We start from the raw sequence: 10408 nt of genomic DNA on the forward strand, positions 1-10408 counted from the left end.
TCGTCGACACTAGAAACAAAGTTCCTCAGATCAGAGTTGATAAGTAAAGACATTAAACTAGCATCAAAACAGGCAATGTACAAAAAACTACAATCATGCTAGCATATAACCATCAAAACCAGAAGTGGGCGTAACTCACCCTAGGAATGTCGTCGACACTAGAAACAAAGTTCCTCAGATCAGAGTTGATGAGTAAAGACATTAAACTAGCATCAAAACAGGCAATGTACAGAAAAAACTACAATCATGTTAGCATCAAAACAGGAAGTGGGCGTAACACAGCCTAGGAATGTCGTCGACACTAGAAACAAAGTACTCATCAACTCTGATCTGAGGAAAAGACATTAAACTAGCATCAAAACAGGCAATGGGCGTAACACAGCCTAGGAATGTCGTCGACACTAGAAACAAAGATCCTCAGATCCATCTTAATAAGTAGAGGCAAGTGAAGAAATTAGCATCAAAACAGGCAATGTACAGGAAAAACTACAATCATGTTAGCATATTAGCATGAAAACCGGAAGTGGGCGTAACAGCCTAGGAATGTCGTCGACACTGGAAACAAAGTTCCTCAGATCAGAGTTGATGAGTAGAGTGAAGACATTTGATGCTAGTTTAAACAGGCAATGTACAGAAAAAACTACAATCATGCTAGCATCAAAACAGGCAATGGGCGTAACACAGCCTAGGAATGTCGTCGACACTAGAAACAAAGTTCCTCAGATCAGAGTTGATGAGTAAAGACATTAAACTAGCATCAAAACAGGCAATGTACAAAAAACTACAATCATGCTAGCATATTACCATCAAAACCAGAAGTGGGCGTAACTCACCCTAGGAATGTCGTCGACACTAGAAACAAAGATCCTCAGATCCATCTTAATAAGTAGAGGCAAGTGAAGAAATTAGCATCAAAACAGGCAATGTACAGGAAAAACTACAATCATGTTAGCATATTAGCATGAAAACCGGAAGTGGGCGTAACAGCCTAGGAATGTCGTCGACACTGGAAACAAAGTTCCTCAGATCAGAGTTGATGAGTAGAGTAAAGACATAAAACTAGCATCAAAACAGGCAATGCACAAAAAAACTACAATTATGTTAGCATATTAGCATCAAAACAGGAAGTGGGCGTAACTCACCCTAGGAATGTCGTCGACACTAGAAACAAAGTTCCTCAGATCAGAGTTGATGAGTAAAGACATTAAACTAGCATCAAAACAGGCAATGTACAGAAAAAAACTACAATCATGTTAGCATCAAAACCGGAAGTGGGCGTAACACAGCCTAGGAATGTCGTCGACACTAGAAACAAAGTTCCTCAGATCAGAGTTGATGAGTAAAGACATTAAACTAGCATCAAAACAGGCAATGCACAAAAAAACTACAATCATGTTAGCATATTACCATCAAAACCGGAAGTGGGCGTAACTCACCCTAGGAATGTCGTCGACACTAGAAACAAAGTTCCTCAGATCAGAGTAGATGAGTAGAGTAAAGACATGACACTAGCATCAAAACAGGAAGTGGGCGTAACTCACCCTAGGAATGTCGTCGACACTAGAAACAAAGTTCCTCAGATCAGAGTTGATGAGTAAAGACATTAAACTAGCATCAAAACAGGCAATGTACAGAAAAAACTACAATCATGTTAGCATCAAAACAGGAAGTGGGCGTAACACAGCCTAGGAATGTCGTCGACACTAGAAACAAAGTTCCTCAGATCAGAGTTGATGAGTAAAGACATTAAACTAGCATCAAAACAGGCAATGTACAAAAAACTACAATCATGCTAGCATATTACCATCAAAACCAGAAGTGGGCGTAACTCACCCTAGGAATGTCGTCGACACTAGAAACAAAGTTCCTCAGATCAGAGTTGATGAGTAGAGTAAAGACATGACACTAGCATCAAAACAGGCAATGGGCGTAACACAGCCTAGGAATGTCGTCGACACTAGAAACAAAGTTGCTCAGATCAGAGTTGATGAGTAGAGTAAAGACCACTTCCGGTTATCTCACTGCTGATTTCCTGGAGCTGCTAGATTCCCTCAACCTACAACAACATGTTGATGTCCCCACACATTCCAGGGGTCACACACTTGACTTGGTGTCAAGTGAGGCCAAGCACAGAGCCCTGTGGGACACCACAGGTGACGTTGTGGATGTGAGATTTTGCGCTGCCATGGGTGACATGTTCGGTTCTGCCAGTTAGGTATGACGTGAACCAGTTATGAACAGTTCCTGAGAGTCCCATGGTGCATTGCAGGCGGTGAAAGAGGATGTTATGGTCTATTGTGTCAAAAGCAGCTGTCAGGTCAAGGAGGATGAGTATAGAAGGGGAACCAGTATCTGCCGTCATCAGAAGATCATTGGTGACCCTGACCAGGGCTGTTTCTGTGCTATGGCCAGGGCGGAAACCGGACTGAAATTTTTCAAACAGGTTACTCAGTTTGAGGTGATCATGAAGTTGTGCTGCAACTGTTTTTTTCCAGAACTTTAGAGAGGCATGGAAGATTGGAGATGGGCCCATAGTTAGAGAGAACTTCAGAGTCCATGGTGGGTTTTTTCCAATAGGAGGTCTGATGACAGCAGTTTTTAAAGTAGAAGGAATATGGCCAGTCAGGAGGGATTGGTTTATGATCCGGGTGATGAGTGGAGAGACGGCAGAGATGTTGACCTTTAGCAGGGCTGAAGGGAAAGGGTCCAGGGAACTGGTAGATGGTTTCATTTTCCTGATGACGTTCTCCACCTCTTCCCGTGTGGTAGCAGAGAAGGAGCAAAGTGGCTGGACCTTCTCAGGTAGTAGGTCGACAGTTGGAGGAGGCAAGATATTCGTGATGGAGAGGTATGAACGGATATTATCAACTTTTTGTCTGAAGAAATTGATGTGCATGTTGCACCTCTGCTGTTGCACTGCTGACAGGTTCAGAGGAGAGCAATTTAAGGTCCAGGGCGAGGGCATCTGCATTGATGGTCTTCAGATTTCTGAAATGGATCTGACGTTTTGGTTTGATATGGGGGGAGAGAAAGGCCAGCTCCATTGACACTACTTAATGGTCCGAGATACCAAGATCATATACCTGTAGATTACTGATGGGGGCGAAGTTTGAAATGACCAAGTCAAGTGTGTGACCCCTGGAATGTGTGGGGACATCAACATGTTGTTATAGGTTGAGGGAATCTAGCCGCTCCAGGAAATCAGCAGTGAGATAACCGGAAGTGGGCGTAACAGCCTAGGAATGTCGTCGACACTGGAAACAAAGTTCCTCAGATCAGAGTTGATGAGTAGAGTAAAGACATAAAACTAGCATCAAAACCGGCAATGTAAAAAAACTACAATCATGCTAGCATATTACCATCAAAACCAGAAGTGGGCGTAACTCACCCTAGGAATGTCGTCGACACTAGAAACAAAGTTCCTCAGATCAGAGTTGATGAGTAAAGACATTAAACTAGCATCAAAACAGGCAATGTACAGAAAAAACTACAATCATGTTACCATCAAAACAGGAAGTGGGCGTACCACAGCCTAGGAATGTCGTCGACACTAGAAACAAAGTACTCATCAACTCTGATCTGAGGAAAAGACATTAAACTAGCATCAAAACAGGCAATGGGCGTAACACAGCCTAGGAATGTCGTCGACACTAGAAACAAAGTTCCTCAGATCAGAGTTGATGAGTAAAGACATTAAACTAGCATCAAAACAGGCAATGTACAGAAAAAACTACAATCATGTTAGCATCAAAACAGGAAGTGGGCGTAACACAGCCTAGGAATGTCGTCGACACTAGAAACAAAGTTCCTCAGATCAGAGTTGATGAGTAAAGACATTAAACTAGCATCAAAACAGGCAATGTACAAAAAACTACAATCATGCTAGCATATTACCATCAAAACCAGAAGTGGGCGTAACTCACCCTAGGAATGTCGTCGACACTAGAAACAAAGATCCTCAGATCCATCTTAATAAGTAGAGGCAAGTGAAGAAATTAGCATCAAAACAGGCAATGTACAGGAAAAACTACAATCATGTTAGCATATTAGCATGAAAACCGGAAGTGGGCGTAACAGCCTAGGAATGTCGTCGACACTGGAAACAAAGTTCCTCAGATCAGAGTTGATGAGTAGAGTAAAGACATAAAACTAGCATCAAAACAGGCAATGCACAAAAAAACTACAATTATGTTAGCATATTAGCATCAAAACAGGAAGTGGGCGTAACTCACCCTAGGAATGTCGTCGACACTAGAAACAAAGTTCCTCAGATCAGAGTTGATGAGTAAAGACATTAAACTAGCATCAAAACAGGCAATGTACAGAAAAAACTACAATCATGTTAGCATCAAAACAGGAAGTGGGCGTAACACAGCCTAGGAATGTCGTCGACACTAGAAACAAAGTTCCTCAGATCAGAGTTGATGAGTAAAGACATTAAACTAGCATCAAAACAGGCAATGCACAAAAAAACTACAATCATGTTAGCATATTACCATCAAAACCGGAAGTGGGCGTAACTCACCCTAGGAATGTCGTCGACACTAGAAACAAAGTTCCTCAGATCAGAGTAGATGAGTAGAGTAAAGACATGACACTAGCATCAAAACAGGAAGTGGGCGTAACTCACCCTAGGAATGTCGTCGACACTAGAAACAAAGTTGCTCAGATCAGAGTTGATGAGTAGAGTAAAGACATGACACTAGCATCAAAACAGGCAATGGGCGTAACACAGCCTAGGAATGTCGTCGACACTAGAAACAAAGTTCCTCAGATCAGAGTTGATGAGTAAAGACATTAAACTAGCATCAAAACAGGCAATGTACAGAAAAAACTACAATCATGTTAGCATCAAAACAGGAAGTGGGCGTAACACAGCCTAGGAATGTCGTCGACACTAGAAACAAAGTTCCTCAGATCAGAGTTGATGAGTAGAGTAAAGACATAAAACTAGCATCAAAACCGGCAATGTAAAAAAACTACAATCATGCTAGCATATTACCATCAAAACAGGAAGTGGGTGTAACTCACCCTAGGAATGTCGTCGACACTAGAAACAAAGTTCCTCAGATCAGAGTAGATGAGTAGAGTAAAGACATGACACTAGCATCAAAACAGGCAATGGGCGTAACAGCCTAGGAATGTCGTCGACACTAGAAACAAAGTTCCTCAGATCAGAGTTGATGAGTAAAGACATTAAACTAGCATCAAAACAGGCAATGTACAAAAAACTACAATCATGCTAGCATATAACCATCAAAACCAGAAGTGGGCGTAACTCACCCTAGGAATGTCGTCGACACTAGAAACAAAGTTCCTCAGATCAGAGTTGATGAGTAAAGACATTAAACTAGCATCAAAACAGGCAATGTACAGAAAAAACTACAATCATGTTAGCATCAAAACAGGAAGTGGGCGTAACACAGCCTAGGAATGTCGTCGACACTAGAAACAAAGTTCCTCAGATCAGAGTTGATGAGTAAAGACATTAAACTAGCATCAAAACAGGCAATGCACAAAAAAACTACAATTATGTTAGCATATTAGCATCAAAACAGGAAGTGGGCGTAACTCACCCTAGGAATGTCGTCGACACTAGAAACAAAGTTCCTCAGATCAGAGTTGATGAGTAGAGTAAAGACATTAAACTAGCATCAAAACAGGCAATGCACAAAAAAAACTACAATCATGCTAGCATATTAGCATCAAAACCAGAAGTCGGCATCTCACAGCCTAGGAATACCGTAGAGATTAGAAACAAAGATCCTCAGATCAGAGTAGATGAGTAGAGTAAAGACATGACACTAGCATCAAAACAGGCAATGTACAGAAAAAACTACAATCATGCTAGCATATTAGCATCAAAACAGGAAGTGGGTGTAACACCCTAGGAATGTCGTCGACACTAGAAACAAAGTTCCTCAGATCAGAGTAGATGAGTAGAGTAAAGACATGACACTAGCATCAAAACAGGCAATGGGCGTAACACAGCCTAGGAATGTCGTCGACACTAGAAACAAAGTTCCTCAGATCAGAGTTGATGAGTAAAGACATTAAACTAGCATCAAAACAGGCAATGTACAGAAAAAACTACAATCATGTTAGCATCAAAACAGGAAGTGGGCGTAACACAGCCTAGGAATGTCGTCGACACTAGAAACAAAGTTCCTCAGATCAGAGTTGATGAGTAAAGACATTAAACTAGCATCAAAACAGGCAATGTACAAAAAACTACAATCATGCTAGCATATTACCATCAAAACCAGAAGTGGGCGTAACTCACCCTAGGAATGTCGTCGACACTAGAAACAAAGTTCCTCAGATCAGAGTTGATGAGTAGAGTAAAGACATGACACTAGCATCAAAACAGGCAATGGGCGTAACACAGCCTAGGAATGTCGTCGACACTAGAAACAAAGTTGCTCAGATCAGAGTTGATGAGTAGAGTAAAGACCACTTCCGGTTATCTCACTGCTGATTTCCTGGAGCGGCTAGATTCCCTCAACCTACAACAACATGTTGATGTCCCCACACATTCCAGGGGTCACACACTTGACTTGGTGTCAAGTGAGGCCAAGCACAGAGCCCTGTGGGACACCACAGGTGACGTTGTGGATGTGAGATTTTGCGCTGCCATGGGTGACATGTTCGGTTCTGCCAGTTAGGTATGACGTGAACCAGTTATGAACAGTTCCTGAGAGTCCCATGGTGCATTGCAGGCGGTGAAAGAGGATGTTATGGTCTATTGTGTCAAAAGCAGCTGTCAGGTCAAGGAGGATGAGTATAGAAGGGGAACCAGTATCTGCCGTCATCAGAAGATCATTGGTGACCCTGACCAGGGCTGTTTCTGTGCTATGGCCAGGGCGGAAACCGGACTGAAATTTTTCAAACAGGTTACTCAGTTTGAGGTGATCATGAAGTTGTGCTGCAACTGTTTTTTTCCAGAACTTTAGAGAGGCATGGAAGATTGGAGATGGGCCCATAGTTAGAGAGAACTTCAGAGTCCATGGTGGGTTTTTTCCAATAGGAGGTCTGATGACAGCAGTTTTTAAAGTAGAAGGAATATGGCCAGTCAGGAGGGATTGGTTTATGATCCGGGTGATGAGTGGAGAGACGGCAGAGATGTTGACCTTTAGCAGGGCTGAAGGGAAAGGGTCCAGGGAACTGGTAGATGGTTTCATTTTCCTGATGACGTTCTCCACCTCTTCCCGTGTGGTAGCAGAGAAGGAGCAAAGTGGCTGGACCTTCTCAGGTAGTAGGTCGACAGTTGGAGGAGGCAAGATATTCGTGATGGAGAGGTATGAACGGATATTATCAACTTTTTGTCTGAAGAAATTGATGTGCATGTTGCACCTCTGCTGTTGCACTGCTGACAGGTTCAGAGGAGAGCAATTTAAGGTCCAGGGCGAGGGCATCTGCATTGATGGTCTTCAGATTTCTGAAATGGATCTGACGTTTTGGTTTGATATGGGGGGAGAGAAAGGCCAGCTCCATTGACACTACTTAATGGTCCGAGATACCAAGATCATATACCTGTAGATTACTGATGGGGGCGAAGTTTGAAATGACCAAGTCAAGTGTGTGACCCCTGGAATGTGTGGGGACATCAACATGTTGTTATAGGTTGAGGGAATCTAGCCGCTCCAGGAAATCAGCAGTGAGATAACCGGAAGTGGGCGTAACTCACCCTAGGAATGTCGTCGACACTAGAAACAAAGTTCCTCAGATCAGAGTTGAGTAGAATCAGGTGATGAAACTAGCGTCAAAATAGGCACTGTATAAAAAAAGCTACAAGCATTTTAATTTCAAAAGTTAGCATGCTAGCCTGTTAGCATGTAAAATGCCTTGGCATGCTCAGATCAGGCTGAAAGGCTTGATCAAGGCGTATAGCAACACCCAGATTCAGAATATGGAGTAATCTCAAAACTTAGCATGTTAGCAAATTAGCATCAAAACCAGAAGTCGGCATCTCACCAGCCTAGGAATACCCTAGAGATTAGAAACAAAGTTCCTCAGATCCGGCTTGATGAGTAGAATCAAGTGAAGAAATTAGCGTCAAAATAGGCAATGTACAGAATGTAGCGTCCCCGGTTGAAATGACGGTCTCTCAAACTGATGGTTCACAATCCTTTATTTAACCTTGCCTTGTGAACTCACCGTAAGAGCTATAAAGTGTACAGAAAATAATCACCATTAGTAGCTCAGACAGCAAGTTACCTTTAACACCTTTCCTTATTCCAAAACATAAATGAATTCTTTCCTTTAAGTTCTAATATCCTTTTGTTAACGTTTTCTACATAGATTATCTTTTACACGTATATTCAATTAAACCATTTTAACAATGTGTAACAGACTGGGCCACAGCCTGCGTAGTAGGGGTCTAGGCTGCCCAATCCTCCGGACGGAGAAGGTACAGCAGGATCTAGGTCCCTGTACCCTCACCAATCGCCTCCCTAGTCTGCTACATGCACTATGTGAGCAGATCGGCTAAGGCTCCAGGACTTCCCTATCAGCGTCACGGTGCCAACCTGGAGTGTAGTACTGTTGGGGATAGCGTGATGTTTAAGTACCCACACCGTACCCCCACCCCCCGACCGAAGTACCCAGCAGTAGCAGGTGAGACGCCCCTACTCCGGAGAGAGCCTAAATAATAGAAGCAGGGTAACCACTGTACACCAGGATAGGGTAAATTGAACACATAGGCAGTTTATTCTCTGTAAGATGATTACCAAATTATTAGATGGAAAGAACCAAAGCTCACATAAAACAAAGGACTGCAATTACCAAATTGAGTTTCACCAACCACCTAACTCCCCTCTATTAATGAAACCCCAGCCCCAGTCACCCTACTGAGCGCTCAGTGTCTAACGGTGGAGGCTTCAAGTAAGAACTCCCGTTTACCTCCGACGGGATATTTTTTACCCTTCATATAACACGTTCGTAGTAACCTTACAACAGGACACATTCATATTACACATGCACAACAACCTCATAACAGAAATGAACCTTATTCATTTAGCACTTTATACCACTGGCACATTGTAATAATCCGTCCGATAACATCAACACTCCCATGCGAAAGTCTGTTCAGTACATTTACTTCCAAAAATGACCGCCAGAGAAATCAGGCATCCGGGCATGCAGTTAGAACATAGCGGGCCTGCCCTGCCAGGTGGTAGCGTGCGCAGAAAATGGGGTGTGCAGCAGCGATCTTTTAAAACTCCGCTTAGTGTCCGTCACGTTAGCAGAATTCTTCTACTTCTTGGCCAAGTTGCTGATCACCCTGATGTACATTCGCCGAAATAAACTTTATTAAATATCACCTGCGTCGTCCTTGGTGCTGGAGCTGATGAGTCGTCTCTGTATAGCAGGGAAGCTACCGCGATTCCTCCAAGCTCCGGTTCCCTCTGCGCGGCACCGGGAGCAGCTCTCGTCTGTCGTTCTGGTAACACACAGCAATTTCCCTTCTCCGGAGCACCAACGTGGCTCGAACCTGCCTTCAGACTAATCTGGTCCTGTGTACCGGTTGACTACATTAAGGAATTCTCCCTACTTACTCTACATCACCCGAACGAACCAAAAAAAACCTCCTTTCCCCCTCTCTCTCCCGCCAACTCCACTGCCCTGCTATACGCAGCCACGTTACGTCGTAACGCACCGTCACACTTGCTTTTAAACACCTTCGAATCACGAAATAAACTAAAGTAAATCATTATCAAATTGTCCGTGACCTTACATGACAAATATAACAAAGCAGCTTGTAAATTATAACCCTTTAACACGCTTAATTTATCCGTGCTCTTTAGCACCTTGTAGTGAGCAAAAACGTAGTCCATTTAACTCGGCAAAACACCTTACAACAGAAATATTAAACATATATACATTTACAAATCAACCTTCAAAACCCACCTTGTTCCTCATCAACCAGGAGCTAAAACCATCACTGGTATTTAAGAAATTAACCAAAAAAGAATCGTAATATAACTATTCCTTTTTCACGGAACACACCTTGCTTCGACTTCCATGAAGTTTTCCCGCTACTATGCGGTTTGCAACCCTGGTTTATGGCAGCTTGTTGCTCTATGTTCCTTCAAAATAAAAGCCGTTCTTTCACAATAAAAGGCATCACTCGTCTTATACAGTTAAACAAGGAATAACATTTGTAACCAATAAATGTAATAAACGAAATATTAATACGGTCATTTACACTCCCACCAAATCATTAGAGCTCAAATGGGAACCAAACGGAGTGATAATGATTTCCTAATGAAGAAATGACCTGTAACCGTTGACCTGTAAACATTACATTGTATGAAAACACAGTTTACATGACAGAATAAACCTTAAACTTCAGAATGTAATTAAACAGTCTCCAATAGCAAAACCAGTTTCTGCACTGGGCGTTCCA

This window comes from Brienomyrus brachyistius, chromosome 24 (genome assembly GCF_023856365.1).
Source record: "Brienomyrus brachyistius isolate T26 chromosome 24, BBRACH_0.4, whole genome shotgun sequence".
In the NCBI taxonomy this organism is placed as follows: domain Eukaryota; kingdom Metazoa; phylum Chordata; class Actinopteri; order Osteoglossiformes; family Mormyridae; genus Brienomyrus; species Brienomyrus brachyistius.